Consider the following 17392-nt stretch of genomic DNA (forward strand, 5'->3'; position numbering starts at 1 on the left):
TGTTACAGTGTCTAGACTCAAAGCCAGGTTAGCTGACTCTAAAATCAGAAGTCTTTCCATAATCCAGGCTGTTTTAAAGTTTTACATTAAGCTTTAGAGACCTATTTTACAGATACTGGAACTAAGGCTAAGAGAAAATGTGCTCAGGCACATCTCTTAGGAAGTAACAGAGCACAGATTTTAACTAAGATCTTTTGAGGTCAAGGCTGCATACTTTCCTAACTGTATCCCTATTTAGAAACCCAAGACCAGTCATTATACTATACATGACAGTCACTACACTAAAGGTACAATTTGGTGATGCATCTGTTAAGGGAAATAGACTCATGGAATAGGACTAATAATTGGGGAGACAAGACTAACTGGCATAAAAGAATCAGAGAACAACTCATGATTCTATATAATTAAGTGCTGAATTATTTAGTAAGGATAAAGAAGTTCAGAAGAGACTCTGTGTGGGCTGGTATATTCAGGGAAGAGGTGGCACATCAACTACGCCTTGGAGAACTTGGGTGATGAACAGCAGGTGGAGAACATTCCCACAAGAGAAAACAAAGAGTATTTTTGGTTGTTTTTGTGAGGCAGATCAAGGAAATATATTCTGACCCAAAACTGAGAATTTGTGCTGGTGAATCAAGAGAAATCTGGTGGATAAATTAAGTTGGGCCAGATTATAAGATTTTTTTAATGTTTAATTTTGTTTTAGCCATACATACACATAACTTTACATAAATGCATAAATGTGTATTCGAATGTATAGTTATACACACGCTTTAGAATGTATAGTCATTTTTCTTTTCTCCCTTTTTTGGCTTCCTTCTCTCCCTTTCTTCTTCTATCCAGCTGTGTTTATCCACCCACACCCATGTTAACAAACTAGTATGTAGCTTTGTATATATTTTAACCCTATTCAAATAATCAGATAGACTTCACGGTAGGATAAATCATAATTTACCATATTGCTGCGTCTGAGTTTTGTTTCCAGTGTTTTTTTTTACCAATATCAATGATGCAATAAAGACCCTGACATACAGGTCATTATTTATGGCTGCTATGTTTGTATGGGATAGACTTCGAGGAGGTGGATTATTGGTTAAAATAGGCTCTCATATATCACAGTTCCAAAGCAATGTATGAAAGAATGCTTTCCCCAGCATCCCCTATAAAAATGGGTATCATGGCTCCTTTCCGTTGTTGCTAATGTGAAGGGCTTAAAAAATATACCTAGTTATTTTAACTTATATTTCCCTGACTGCCGGATAAAATATTTTTCCCACTTTATTTATGATGTTTTTAGATTATGATCTGAGAATGTGGTCTGTAAATACTCTACATTTTTATTTTTTTCTGTTGTGTCTTTTTTTTCCTCCCTCCCTCTCTCTTTCTCTCTCTTTTAAGTTTATCAATCAGGGTTTAATCAGGGAAGCAGAATGAGAAATATTTTAAGTATTACAGAATAGGGATTTATTTTAGAAATTGGAATTTACCTAACTATAAGAGATTTTGATAAAAATGGTCCAAAAAGGGATGTTGGAGTATCGGATAAAAGCTACTAATCAGCCCTTCTGTATCGCTCGTATGGCAGACAATCAGGGAATTTGGAATGGGACCATGATGGAGCACTGGTGGAGCAGCCCATGGAAAAGCGATTGCCTCTGCACCTGCTGGTGGCATGGCTTCTCTACAGGAAAAAAACGCTGGCTACAGTGCCAGGAAGAACAGGGGTTACCTAGAACCTATGTGCACCTCAGTGTCATTCTCTCATTGCTTGTAAACACAATGACCTTCAGAGTGCAGTGGCTGCTGCTTCGCTTCAGCTTTCCTAGCCATGCACAGATTTCTCTCTTGATTAGCTTTAAGCTGGGACCACACAGGGAAGGCAATTCTGGAAAACATAGTTGTAGCTTAGTGAGGTTGACAAAAAAGGTGATGTGACAGTTTGTTCCGAAATACAAAGGTAATGCATGTTCTTACAAAATTCTGTTAAATTAAATGTTCATTGATTGTAGTAAGTCATCTAGATCGCTCTTTGTTTACTTCGGTCTACTATATTGTTTAAATTTTTACAGCAGTATCCAGTCTCTTCCATTACAATTGCAAATTTATTAATTTCTTGATTTTCTAATAGTTTTTATTTTATATTAAAATCTATACAATCTAAATGGGAAAATAACTTAAAAAAGAGGAGATACATGAATATGTATAACTGGACCATTTTGCTGTACACCTGAAACTACCACAATATTGTTAATCAACTATATTCCAATATAAAATAAAAAGTTAAACAGATGAATATTAAAAAACAAAAAGTATATATATTAAAGAAACCAAAAAAAGCTGTACGGATTGGTACAAAAAATATATGACTTATGTTTTATTTATAAATTATACCTTTATCTTTACATAATATGCCTCTGACACTTTAGTCATTGTAATGTGAAATTCCGTCTTAACTGATATTAATATGCTAGATTTGCTTACTTTTTTATTAGCGTTTACCTGGAATCACTTTGACCATCTCTTTATTACTTTGCCTTATATATTTATATTTCTTAGAAAATGCATATCTTGCCTTTAATCCAATACACCTTTCTTTTTCTTTTTTTTTTTTTAACATCTTTATTGGAGTATAATTGCTTTAAAATGTTGTGTTAGTTTCTGCTGTATAAAAAGTGAATCAGCTATATGTATACATATATCATCATATCTCCTCCTTCTTGTGTCTCCCTCCTACCCTCCCTATCCCACCTCTCTGAGTGGTCAAAAAGCACCGAGCTGATCTTCCTGTGCTATGCAGCTGCTTCCCACTAGCTATCTATTCTACATTTGGTAATGTACATATGTCAGTGCTACTTGCTCACTTCGTCCCAGCTTACCCCTCCTCTTTTCCTCAAGTCCATTCTCTACGTCTGCGTCTTTATTCCTGTCCTGCTCCTAGGTTCATCAGAACCTTTTTTTTTAGATTCCATATATGTGTGTTAGCATACGATATTTGTTTATCTCTTTCTGACTTACTTCACTCTGTATGACAGATGCTAGGTCCATTCACCTCACTACAAATAACTCAATTTTGTTTCTTTATATCGCTGAGTAATATTCCATTGTATATATGTACCACATCTTCTTTATCCATTCATCTGTCGATGGACACTTAGGTTGCTTCCATGTCCTGGATATTGTAAATAGTGCTGCAATGAACATAGTGGTACATGTCTCTTTTTGAATTATGGTTTTCTCAGGGTATATGCCCAGGAGTGGGATTGCTGGGTCATATGGTAGTTCAATTTTTGGTTTTTTGGGTAACCTCCATACTGTTCTCCATAGTGGCTGTATCCATTTACATTCCCACCAACAGTGCAAGAGGATGCCCTTTTCTCCACACCCACTCCAGCATTTATTGTTTATAGATTTTTTGATGATGGCCATTCTGACTGGGGTGAGGTGATATTGTAGTTTTGATTTGCATTTCTCTAATGATTAGTTGATGTTGAGCACCCTTTCATGTGTTTGTTGGCAATCTGTATATCTTCTTTGGAGAAATGTCTGTTTAGTTCTTCTGCCCATTTTTGGATTGGGTTGTTTGTTTTTTTTTGATATTGAGCTGCATGAGCTGGTTGTATATTTTGGAGATTAATCCTTTGTCAGTTGCTTTATTAGCAAATATTTTCTCCCATTCTGAGGGTTGTCTTTTCATCTTGTTTGTGGTTTACTTTGCTGTGAAAAAGCTTTTAAGTTTCATTAGGTCCCACTTTTTAATTTTTGTTTTTATTTCCATTTCTCTAGGAGGTGGGTCAAAAAGGTTCTTGCTGTGATTTGTGTCATAGAGTGTTCGGCCAGTGTTTTCCTCTAAGACATTTATAGTGTCTGGCCTTACATTTAAGTCTTTAATCCATTTTGAGTTTGTATTTGTGTATGGTGTTAGGAATTGTCCTAATTTCATTCTTTTACATGTACCTGTCCAGTTTTCCCAGCACCACTTATTGAAGAGCCTGTCTTTTCTCCATTGTATATTCTTGCCTCCTTTGTCAAATATAAGGTGACCATATTTGTGTGGGTTTATCTCTGGGCTTTCTATCCTGTTCCATTGATCTATATTTCTGTTTTTGTGCCATTACCATACTGTCTTGATAACTGTAGCTTTGTAGTATAGTAAGAAGTCAGGGAGCCTGATTCCTCCAGCTCTGTTTTTCTTTCTCAAGATTTCTTTGGCTGTTTGGGGTCTTTTGTGTTTCCATACAAATTATGAAAGTTTTTGTTCTAGTTCTGTGAAAAATGCCACTGGTAGTTTGATAGGGATTGCACTGAATCTGTAGATTGCTTTGGGTAATGTAGTCATTTTCACAACATTGATTCTTCCAATCAAAGAACATGGTATATCTCTCTGTTACTTTGTATTGTCTTTAATTTCTTTCATCAATGTCTTATAGTTTTCTGCATACAGATCTTTTGTCTCCTTAGGTTGGCTTATTCCTAAGTATTTTTGTTGTTGTTGTTGCAGTGGTAAATGGGAGTGTTTCCTTAATTTCTCTTTGAGATTTTTCATCATTAGTGTATAGGAATGCCAGAGATTTCTGTGCATTAATTTTGTATCCTGCTACTTTACCAGATTCATTAATTAGCCCTATTAGTTTTCTGGTAGCATCTTTAGGATTCTCTATGTATAGTATCATGTCATCTGCAGACAGTGACAGTTTTACTTCTTCTTTTCTGATTTTGATTCCTTTTATTTCCTTTTCTTCTCTGATTGCTGTAGCTAAAACATCAGAAGCTATGTTGACTAATAGTGGTGAGAGTGGGCAACCTTGTCTTTTTCCTGATCTTAGAAGAAGTGCTTTCAGTTTTTCACCATTGAGAACAATGTTGGCTGTGTGTTTGTCATATGTGGCCTTTATTATGTTGAGGTAGGTTCCATCTATGCCTACTTTTTGGAGAGTTTTTATCATAAATGGGTGTTGAATTCTGTCAAAATCTTTTTCTGCATCTGTTGAGATAATCATATGGTTTTTTTCCTTCAGTTTATTAGCATGGTGTATCACATTGATTGATTTGTGTATATTGAAGAATCCTTGCATTCCTGGGGTAAACCCCATTTGATCATGATGTATGATCCTTTTAATGTGTTGTTGGATTCTGTTTGCTAGTGTTTTGTTGAGGATTTTTGCATCTATGTTCATCAGTGATATTGACCTGTAGTTTTCATTTTTTGAGACATCTTTGTCTGGTTTTGGTATCAGGGTGATGGTGGCCTCATAGAATGAGTTTGGGAGTGTACCTCCTTCTGCTATATTTTGGAAGAGTTTGAAAAGGATAAGTGTTAGCTCTTCTCTAAATGTTTGATAGAATTCGCCTGTGAAGCCATCTGGTCCTGGGCTTTTGTTTGTTTGAAGCTGTAATCACAGTTTCAATATCAGTGCTTGTGATTGGTCTGTTTATATTTTCTATTTCTTCCTGGTTCAGTCTCAGAAGGTTGTGCTTTTCTAAGAATTTGTCCATTTCTTTGTGGTTGTCCATTTTATTGGCATATAGTTTCTTGTAGTGATCTCTCAGGATCCTTTGTATTTCTGCAGTTTCAGTTGTTACTTCTTCTTTTTTCATTTCTAATTGTGTTGATTTGAGTCTTCTCCCTTGTTTTCTGGATAAGTCTGGCTAATTATCAATTTTGTTTATCTTCTCAAAGAACCAGCTTTTAGTTTTAGTGATCTTTGCTATGATTTCCTTCATTTATTTTTCCTTTTTTTCTCTTCTGATCTTTATGATTTCTTTCCTTCTGCTAATTTTGGTTTCTTTTGGTTCTTCTTCCTCTAATTGCTTTAGGTGTAAGGTTAGGTTGTTTATTTGAGATTTTTCTTGTTTCTTGAGGTAGGATTGTATTGCTATAAACTCCCCTCTTAGAACTGCTTTTGCTACATCCCATAGGTTTTGGGTCATCGTGTTTTCATTGTCATTTGTTTTTAGGTAATTCTGATTTCCTCTTTGATTTCTTCAGTGATCTCTTGGTTATTTAGTAGCATATTGTTTAGCCTCCATGTGTTTGTGTTTCTTACATTTTTTTTCCGTAATTGATATCTAGTCTCATAACATTGTGCTCGCAAAAGATACTTGATGTGATTTCAATTTTCTTAAATTTACCAAGGCTTGATTTGTGAACCAAGATAGATCTATCCTGGAGAATGATCCATGAGCACTTGAGAAGAAAGTGTATTCTGTTGTTTTTGGATGGAATGTCCTATAAATATCAATTAATTCCATCTTGTTTAATGTATCATTTAAAGCTTGTGTTTCCTTATTTATTTTCATTTTGGATGATCTGTCCACTGGTTAAAGTGGGGTGTTAACGTCCCCTACTATGATTGCGTTACTGTTGATTTCCCCTTTTATGGCTGTTAGCATTTGCCTTATGTATTGAGGTGTTCCTATGTTGGGTGCATAAATATTTACAACTGTTATATTTTCTTCTTGGTTTGATCCCTTGATCATTATGTAGTGTCCTTCTTTGTCTCTTGTAATAATATTTATTTTAAAGTCTATTTTGTCTGATACGAGTATTGCCACTACAGCTTTCTTTTGATTTCCACTTGCATGGAATATCTTTTTCCATCCCCTCACTTTCAGTCTGTATGTGTCCCTGGGTCTGAAGTGGGTCTGTTGTAGACAGCATATATATGGGTCTCGTCTTTATATCCATTCAGCCAGTCTATAGTCTATGTCTTTTGGTTGGAGCATTTAATGCATTTACATTTAAGGTAGTTATCCATATGTATGTTCCTATTACCATTTTCTTAATTGTTTTCCATTTGTTTTTGTAGGCCTTTTCCTTCTCTTGTGTTTCCTGCCTAGAGAAGTTCCTTTAGCATTTGTTGTAAAGCTAGTTTGGTGGTGCTGAATTATTTTAACTTTTGCTGGTTTGTAAAGGTTTTAATTTCTCCAATGAATCTGAATGAGATTTTTTCTGGGTAGAGTAATCTTGGTTGTAGGTTTTTCCCTTTCATCACTTTAAATATGTCCTGCCACTCTCTTCGGGCTTGCAGAGTTTCTTTTGAAAGATCAGCTGTTAACCTTATGGGGATTCCCTTGTATGTTATTTGTTGCTTTTCCCTTGCTGCTTTTAATATTTTTTATTTGTATTTAATTTTTGATAGTTTGATTAATATGTGTCTTGGTATGTTTCTCCTTGGATTTATACTGTATGGAACTCTCTGTGCTTCCTGGACTTGATTGACTATTTCCTTTCCCATGTTAGGGAAGTTTTCAACTATAATCTCTTCAAATATTTTCTCAGACCCTTTCTTTTTCTCTTCTTCTTCTGGGACCCCTATAATTCAAATGTTGGTGTGTTTAATATTGTCCCAGAGGTCTCTGAGACTGTCCTCGATTCTTTTCATTCTTTTTTCTTTATTGTGCTCTGTGGTAGTTATTTCCATTATTTTATCTTCCAGGTCACTTATCTGTTCTTCTGCCTCAGTTATTCTGCTACTGATTCCTTCTAGAAAATTTTTAAGTTCACTTATTGTGTTGTTCATCATTGTTTGTTTGCTCTTTAGTTCTTCTAGGTCCTCGTTAAATGTTTCTTGTATTTTCTCCATTCTATTTCCATGATTTTGGATCATCTTTACTATCATTACTCTGAATTCCTTTTCAGGTAGACTGCCTATTTCCTCTTCATTTGTTTGGTCTGGTGGGGTTTTACCTTGCTCCTTCCTTTGCTGCATATTTCTTTGTCTTCTCATTTTGCTTAACTCACTGTGTTTGGGGTCTCCTTTTCACAGGCTGCAGGTTTCTAGTTCCTGTGGTTTTTGGTGTCTGCCCCCAGTAGGTGAGGTTGGCTCAGTGGCCTGTGTAGGCTTCCTGGTGGACGGGATTGGTCCCATGTTCTGGTGGGTGGGGCTGTGTCTGTTGGTGTGTTTTGGGATGTCTGTGAACTTAGTATGATTTTAGGCAGCCTCTCTGCTAATGGGTGGGTTTGTGTTCCTGTCTTGCTAGTTGTTTGGCATGGGGCATCCAGCACTGGAGCTTGCTGGCTTTTGGGTGGAGCTGGGTCTTAGCATTGAGACGAGGATCTCTGGCAGAGCTCTCACCAATTGATATTACTTGGGGCCGGGAGGTCTCTCGTTGTCCAATGTCCTGCACTTGGCTCTCCCACCTTGGAGGCTCAGGCCTGACATGAGGCTGGAGCACCAAGACCCTGTCAGCCACATGGCCAGGTACGTGGGGATTTTCTTGCCTTTTGGGAAGTCTGAGATCTTCTGCCAGCGTTCAGTAGGTGTTCTGTTGGAGTTGTCCCACATGTCGATGCATTTTTGATGTATTTGTGGGGAAGAAGGTGATCTCTACGTGTTACTCTTCCGCCGTCTTGAAGGTCCCCCTGCAATAGGAGACTCCACCAAAGACGCCAACCTCTGCAAGAACTAGTGGTGCAGAGGCACTTTTTTCAGAGGGTTTGCAGCTTGCTTTTTTATTTTTCTTTTCCTTTTTGCTTTGTCTAGTTTCACTTGTACACAGGGCGCTTTCTGCGGAGACCTCTCACCTGGCACTTCAGATCAGAATGCCTAGTGAGAAACGGCTGCACTGACACCTCAGCTTGGTGGAAGTGAGGAAGTGCTGCCCCTGACACTGCGGAAGTGCTGCCCCTGACACTGCAACTCAAGATGGCCAATACATCTGTTTTTTATTGGGAAAAATGAGTTTGTTTATATTTCGAATATTGGCTGATATACTTGATTTTAATCATTTCATTTTGCTTTGAATCTATTATTTATGTCCATTGTTGAGTGCATATTTTCCTTTTCCCTATTTTTCCTGGATTGATCAAGCTACAATATATTTCATTTGTTTTCTTCTTGAACAATTTACTGTTCTTTACCCATTCATTAAATACTACTATCATCTCCTGTTCTCATAATCAGATGCTTTAACCCAAATTATTTTGCCTATTAAGGTACATGCTTCTCTTTGCCTCTTGTTTTATCCCCTCCTCAATAAAAGAAGGTCTTAAGATTGTTTTCACTTTTCACTTTTCCTTTCTCATGCTCCCTTCCCTCATTAGACTTCTGTAACATTTTTACTTCCCCCACTCCCAACTACCTGGACTTGTTGAAAGAAGTGATAACTAACTAGAATTTATTTTATAGTGTTTCCTTTCTTTTAAATATATCTTAATTGCTCTTATATTAAATATCCCAGGAAATTGTATTATTATTCACTTGAATACAATTAGATAAATATATATAAACATGATACTACTATATTTTATTCTTCTTTTATCTTGAGGTATCTCTTCTGATTCATCTTTTTTTTTTTTTGTAGTAGCATCTTTCCTTAAGTGTTTAACCAAAGAAATTATGTAAGTTATGTATCCCTCAAATTACTGCAAATCCTTAAATGTCTTCCTATACTTAAGAATAAATTATATCCTGCCTAGATATGTGATTTTGGTATGAAGTCATTTCACCATCAGTCTGAAGAAATGATTCTAGCTTCCAGCATTGCTGATTAGAAAGTCTGATGGCAGTCTATTTTCTGTTTTCCTTGCTCAATATTTTAGCAGTTCTTAGTGATAAAACTAATTTGGGAATTGGAATATATAGTTACTAGCATTAACAAGAAAACTTTCCCTAAAGGAACCATGTGCAAATTTTTGTTTTTATTGGGTAAAATGTAGCACTATAATTTTTTCCAAATGTTCAACCATTGTTTTACGATAAAACACCACAAACTTGGAAGACTTAAAACTTCAAACATCTAAGGTTTATACAACCATTTGCTATCTATGCTTAAAGTAATTACAAAGATGTACTGTTTCTTCCCCTATAAAGCTTGCAAAGACTAATTATATATCCCTACTGAATTTGGCACATAGATTCCAGTATATATTTGTTAAATGTACTGAAAAGAAAATATGTAGTTTTCTCCTATTACTTGTAGAAATTACAGGAAGGGAGGAAGAAGACCTTTATTTGATATAAAATATGATTTACTGAATATTTTCAAGGTGATATAATGTAATCTACTATTCAGTGATGCTAAAATATTTTCTTTAGATTTATTTAACGAATACAAAGGCTCTAATTGACACATTGATTATTGATTCATAAATGGTTTCAAGTAACCAATATTCATTTTTAAAGTAAATTCAGTGGTGTCTCATTAGTTAAAAAATTAACTCAATAATTTTTTCATCCTATAACTTTTGTTTTGGCAAACTCTGTGTCTCTTCATTACATTACAATGTTCAATTTCAGATCTCACTCAAGTTCAAGTTGCACGAAGCTTCTATTTGTAGATTTACAACAGTGAAGATTTTCTGTACTATTTCCACTATTTTCCTTCAGAGGGGAAAGAAGGCCAACCATATGGATTATATTTCTGAAGTTATAGCACATGAAATTCTCTTCCAGCAGACAAGAATCCTGGAATATGAGGGACAGAACAGACCTTAGGGAGTACCTAATCCATCAATCTTATTATAGATGAGCCACCTTGGGCCAAGAATGCAAAGCGATTTTCACACTGTTAGCATGCCAATTTATACACCAGGGTAAGTGTGTAGGCTCTAGACTCCCAAAGCAATGCCCTCCTTCCACATTTTTCTGCTAGGTTAAAAAGGGGGCCTCCATGGCTAATTGGCGATTTTTTTCCAACTCCAAATCTGTACTATTATTGGATTCAAATGGCATAATGATTTTTTATATCCAGCTAATTTTAAAATACTTGTTATCATTTTGTATTTCATTTTTATATTTATTTTTCTAACATAAGTAATACATATTTGATGGTTAAAGTGACTGCATAACTTACTGTCCAAGACAGGACACTTTTTTTAAAGTTTGAGGCTATTAATAATTACATTATGACAAAAGGCAACCCAGAACATAAGGTCACTCTAGGAATAAATGGAGAATAAGGTTAAAATTTCAGTAAGTAAAATGAAAAAACCTTCGATTCATTCATATGTCCTCCATGTAGACTTAGCTGTATTTTGAGTTTCACCATTATAGATGTATCTATGCATGCATATGTTTTTGCAAAAGCTTATCTCACACTGAAATATTATTTTGTAGTCTGCTTTTATTAATAAAAAATGTATCAGGAACACTTTTCCAGTAAATAAATATTCGTGCGCACTATAGTTTTAAAGGATTTCTTAGATTACATTGTTAATATCTTTGGAGAAATGACAAGGTGGCAGACATATTCCTTGCTCAGCAGGACTGGTAATGTTCAAATAGAGACCACAGTTTGTTCACATCAGTCACCCCAGCTTCCCAGGAGTCAAGCATATATTATCTTTGAAAAGTAAATTGGTAATTACAAATTCTACCTCCATTTCCACATTCCTACTGGCAAACACCCAACAACCAACAAGGACAGGCCTACACAAGTCAGGCAGAGGCATCAAGCTATTAGAAGAGATTGTAGCCCCACCCCGAATCAGTACCACCACACGCAGAATACCAGCTGACTGTCAGCTGTGTTCAAAAGCATGGAAATTCACCAAAATAGAGTAGTTGATATGACCAGAGTATCAGCTTAAGAACTTACAAAGATTAGCAGACATAGATAATAAATCAATAATTATTACATTCTTAAGTTTTCAACACAGCACAACAAAAGCAGTCTTTATGAAATTATCTGCCTGGAGTAAATAAAATTACAAAGGAAGGCAAATCCATAGTCTCGCATTCAAGTCTTGAAAGGTAAGGACTTAAATATCTTGTTATTAGACTCTTCTGACAAATATACAACAGTTGAGTATCAGAGAAAACCCTTTATTTGGCAAATGTGTATTTGATCAGCTTTTATGTGCCAGACTATCTTTTAGGCAATGTGAGAAATAAAAAAAAAGTGAGTCAATACAGTCTTCCCTGAAGTATTTCTTCTGAACTAGAAGAAAAGTATGTGCCTACTTTCAAAAGCTAATATATATAATGCATGGTAGACACATGGCAAAAATGCCATGAAATGATGTTAATCATATTCTATAGGAACTAGAAGAGGTTAAATTCACATCTAACTGGCTTTATAGTAGGTGGATATGGATAAAGAAAGTCTTCATCCTGAAAATGGCATTGTTCTGGGGCCTTGAAGAATGGGTAGGGGTTGAAAAACCTTATGAGTCAGATAGGAGTTTTAGGATGAACATTCCAGTAAAAGCAGAGAGGCCTATGAGGAAGAAATCCATTGTAGCATCAAAAGAGTTTATAAAGGAAAGCCTTAGAAACAAGTCTGGAAAGTGGTGAGAGCAGATCATGGAAATCCTTGAGTGGTAGAGCAGTGAACATGGACATGTTTCTATAGGCAGCTTGAAGAGGTAATTGTAAGCTTTTCAGCAGGGACATACAATATAAACTGTGGTTTAATCCATCATCACCTCCTTTGTCCCACATATCTGCCTTCTCTTGATGTTGTCTTTTTAAGCAAATCATTTTGTGTTCTTGTCTCTTGAAATTACTTGCGATAAGACCTTATCAGGCTGGATTCAGAGAAGGTGGAGATTGCTGATTTTCCTCCATTGCTTTCTTTTAGTTACATGTATCCATCAAGAATGTTACTCCTGAATGCTTCTCTGAACATATAGTCTGGATTTGAGCAGGACTAATCTGATAAATTCTGTTGTTATATAGCCACATGTGGCCAGGCTTTTGGGAAAACAATTGTACCCCACGCTTCCATTTATCACAGTATATGGTTTTTTTGAAGAGCTTTTTTGTGCCTTTAATAGAGTATGGAGAGCAAGTAGAACCAAAAAAGTACTTAATATAGTTATATATATATATATATATATATATATATATATATATATATATGTGTGTGTGTGTGTGTAAAATATATTAACTATTCTAAAATAATTTCCCTAGGCTTAAGAAAGCCTAAGAAAGAAGACAACTGCTCAGTGCACTAAACAAGCATTTTTTTTTCTTGAAGGCACTTTACATTTTAAAATTCATTGCTTTCTTTACTTACTCATTAATAAGCATTTATTAAGCATGTGTGACAGGAAATACTCTGATCTCTGAAGAAGCAGATGCTGTACACTCAGTCTGCTCTCAAGGAGACCATAATCTTCCACTAATTGTGGCTTCCAGGGATATCTCGCCTTCTCTGTTGGTTACTCTTTGCAGATAAACCCATACTGATGTGACTTGGCTGTTTCATTTTGCTCATTAATACCTTAAATAACTGGGTTCTAGAAAGGGAATAACCTCAAAGAGAATTTCTATCTCTATTTCTGTTTGCATTTAGGCAATGAGAAGCAGAATTGGAAATTTCAGTTTCAGTTAAGTGAGTTATTCAAGACCCAAAGAGGTAACAACGAAACTCGCTGTTTTCCTGTGATAGAGCACAGTATGAGGAAACTCACAGTTGGCTGAGATGAGCAGTCAAATTTCAGAATTCAAAAGAATAAAAACCCCTCTCAATTATGTAAAGAGCAGAGTCCCTTACCTCTCTGGGAGGCAACGGTTAGCAGGGGCCTGATAAATTAATTACTTAAAGAGGACAGGAGTCAGGTGCAGCTGTGCGAGGGCAAATGCAGCAGAAAGCTCAACAAGGAAAAAAAGTCAGGTTCCAAGATTGAAAAAGAAAGAAAACTTGGAGTTGTAGAAAGATAGATATGGAGGGATTTTAAAGATATGTGTATTTAATCAATATTATATGATTTGTAGCAAGCATGAACATGACAAACATACATGGAGGTATTAAAAAAATCTACCCTAATCCCAGCTTGATCCCAGACTTAATTATTTTGGTATGTTTCTTTCCAGTCTTTTTTTTTTTTTTACTGTTTTGCAAAATATAGTCAAGCTCATACTACATGTATTAATCATGCTCCCCCTCACTGAAAAAGACATAAGATAATTATTTCTCATCATTAAAATTTGAAGATAGTAACTTGCTCAGGAGCAGCCATCTAGCAAGTAAAGAAGTCAAGATTTAACCCCAAGCAGGCCAAGTCTGGCTCTGAACCTCTGTGCTCTACATTCTGCTTACACGCCTGCGGCGAACATGTATCAGCCATTCCGGTATTCTTATTTTCATGATAGTTCCCAGAAGCGTATTATCTCCCTTCCTTCCTCTTTTTCTTGCTTTCTTACTTTTGCTCTTTCATTCGTTCATTCATGTGCCCACATTAAGCACTGTGATTGGCTCTGGAGAATACAAATTTAAATAAGACACATTCCCCATTCACAGAGAGCCGCCCTGTCTAGAGGGAAGGCAGACAAATAAACAATTTCAAGATAGGCATGTATTTTCTCTCAGAAAATTTTGGAATCATTTTATTCAGCATATTTTCCACTTTGCATTAAACTGCAAGAAATTTTTTAAAAATTTGAAGAATGAAGCTTGAAACCAATAATAGTCATAAAAACCAAGCCAGCAATTGGTTTAGCTATCCCTAATGAGGCTATTTAATATTCATTCCTAAACTTTCTGCACTAGAGATGTCAGTATAAAATATTTCCTTTTATCGAATCACAGATTTATTTTTCAGGAAAGTCTTTGTTCAAACGCCTCTTTCTGCACTCCCCACTTCCAAACACACAAATTCTCTTTCTTTACACACCACATACACACACAGACACACACACACACACACACACAGCCTTTCCTGCTCTTTGCAGTGCTTTTCCTGTAAACCAGATGGTGCTAGAAATTTCCTGGGCCCCTCGCAAAGCTGTTCCTCTAGCAACCTTCCTTAAAAGACTGATTTTAAAACAAGCAAAGATGTTCTTTGAGTCCCTTGCTACTCAATCTGTCAGTCCAGCCTAAAATGTTTCTAATTAAAAGTTATCAGCTTTATGAGAAGATAATTTAATCATAGCTGCCCTGCAGAGGTTTGGATGCAGGGGTATTAGAAAGAATGCCAAACTCCTTTTTTGGGAAAAAAATAATGAGGTTAAATTCTTTCTAATGAGGTTCAAATTCTTAGTCAGTCTTAGCTCCAGCCGCACACATTCTTGCCTCCTGCTGGGCTGTGGTTGGAGAAAATCAGACATCAGCAGAAAAAAGAGGCTTTAGGAAATTGAAGATGTTACCTATAGCTGGAGTATAGGTAGAGAGAACCAGAGGCTTTTAATCCTTTCAGCTGTTTTTCCTGATCATGAGTTGAATTAATGCTCACATTTCAAAAATATTTATGATTCAGATCCCAGTGATTTAAAAGGATTTGAAAAGGAAGATCGATCCACAGGCATCATAATTATAATAATAGTATCTAATATTTTGGGGGTGTTAGTTTCCTGCCATAAACTAGTCCTTAAATACATTGTCTAGTCTTTACCTGCGAGTTGGGTTGTATCAGAATGACCTGTGAGTTGAGTTGCATTGGAATGTTAACGAAACGAGCAAATATAACAAAAACATCCTCAGGCAAGTGATTTATTGCTCTGGGTTTCAGTGCCCTCTTTTATAAAACATCTCTAAAAGGATCCTTTGTGGAGATCATCTCTGAGGTTTGTTCCAAATCTTCAGTTGGAGATAAGCTCACATTGAGTTCATTCTTCTAACCAAGTATTTCTTCAGTGTCTGCATCCTGAGCTTTCCTATTTTGACCACTGTGACCTTCTAAAAGTGACTTCACGTCTTTAGGTGTCAGATGCCTTCCTTTGTCTCTCAAGTAAGGTGTTGGTTTACATGATCTTGAGAATTCTTTGTTGTGCTGTGCTTCCGTTTCCTTTATAATATTAGTATGATAATAGTCTACCCACTTTGTAGGGCTTTTATGAGGATTAAATTAAGTAGCATGGTTAGTGTTTTTTCAGCACCTGTTACTTAGTAGGTGATAAATGGTCCAGGGTCACTATCATATATGATTCAGTCCCAAGAGCTGAAATACAAGAGGAGAACTCAAGTGTAATGTGCAAGACATTTAATATTGTTTATCTAATAAAAACCATTCTACTGTATAAGTGGAGGTGATCCATATTTTCCAAATTCAAGTTTAAGAGGAAAAACAAAAACGTCTCTGCATCTGCAACTGCATTCCTCTCAGAGCAGAAACCAACTTTGCCCTTCTGTTAGGTGCTAGTGTTACAGACCAACTTTTAGGAAATCAATGTCTGTGCCTGGATATAGTAACCAGCCTCAAAACGAAAAAGAGGGAATTATTAGCGGTTCTAGAGATTTGCTCAGATTTATTTACCGTCTCTAGGAAATGTTCTCCCCTCCCACGCCCAGGATACCCCGCATAACGCCCACCCACACTGCGGCACTGGACACTCTGGGGATGCGGGGCTATTCCGCGAGTAGCCGCTAAGGGGAGCCGGACGCTGGACCGCCCTAGCCGTTGCCATGACAACAGAGGGCGCGCAGTCTAGGGAGCGAAGTGCTGGCTAAAGCAGGTGTCGGATTGCAGGGCGCTCGCGGATATTCCGGAATTGCATTGAGCCCGGGAGGCTCTCTCAGGGTACGGCTACAGGTCACCTTTATCTCGGACAGCTTCCTAAGCCGGCGGGGACGCACTGAGTGAAAATGGTCCATCATTCAGGCTCGATTCAGTCCTTTAAACAGCAAAAAGGTCAGTCGGAATCTTGGTCCCCCTCCCTGTGGGCGTCACGTACCGTCTGCATGCCCTTGCAGTTGTGTAGGAGCATCCTTTCCAGACTAATGCGACGCAGAGGTGGAGAACTCTGTGAAGTTTAAAAAATGTTCTTCTTTTATTTTTTTAATGCCTCTTCACTCTGCATCCGAGATGAGTCTGATCTCTGAGCCTCCGCACGGTCCCTAGGAGAAGCGGAATTCGTCATTTCGGGGACTTGATTTAATGTATATCTCTCTAAGACTGTGTCAATGCATTGCAGTAAACCAGCTTAGTAGGGGTTTTCCTACCAGCACCCTGAGGTTTGAAGACAGAGATATTGGACCGGGTTTGTCCCAGTCTGTGCTTCAGATGGCTAATAAGCTCCACATAAGTGTATCTCCTATTTGAGACGATTTCACACAATCCTAGGATAAATTAATTTTGCGACTGTTCCAGAATTTGGCCTGTTGAAGGAGCTCTGAAAGTTTCTTAGAAAAATCCTATTTTTTCCTTGTCCTATGCTTGATTCTGGGTTTCAGTTTTTTTGTTAATATTGGTAGGTTCCTCTTGTAGGGACGTTGTATTATCCCTCTTTGCTTCTCCTTCAAGTTTCTCCCTGGATGCAGTGATGAGTCTACATGTTCATAGTCAAATCAAGAATTTTTCCAAGTTATTCTCACCCTTTGGCCTTTGTTCCTTATTTTATTTAACAGGTTTTTAATAGACCACATATATTTTTGTACATATTTCCAGTTTTCTGGAGTTTGTCCAAAATTATTAAACAACATAATTGCCATTTAATTGAATTAATGACAGTAATTATGCCATAGTTGACCATATGGTACCTAAGATATGTGAATTCTGGAATGGTAAGTT

At 36.6% G+C, this 17392-nt stretch overlaps 1 protein-coding gene across 1 annotated transcript in view; it reads left to right on the plus strand.

Moving 5' to 3' along the window:
* Positions 1-17392, plus strand: part of ANO3 (anoctamin 3) — a 440374-nt gene that overhangs the window by 130671 nt on the left and 292311 nt on the right.

The sequence above is a fragment of the Phocoena sinus genome, chromosome 8, assembly GCF_008692025.1.
Source record: "Phocoena sinus isolate mPhoSin1 chromosome 8, mPhoSin1.pri, whole genome shotgun sequence".
NCBI classification, from domain to species: domain Eukaryota; kingdom Metazoa; phylum Chordata; class Mammalia; order Artiodactyla; family Phocoenidae; genus Phocoena; species Phocoena sinus.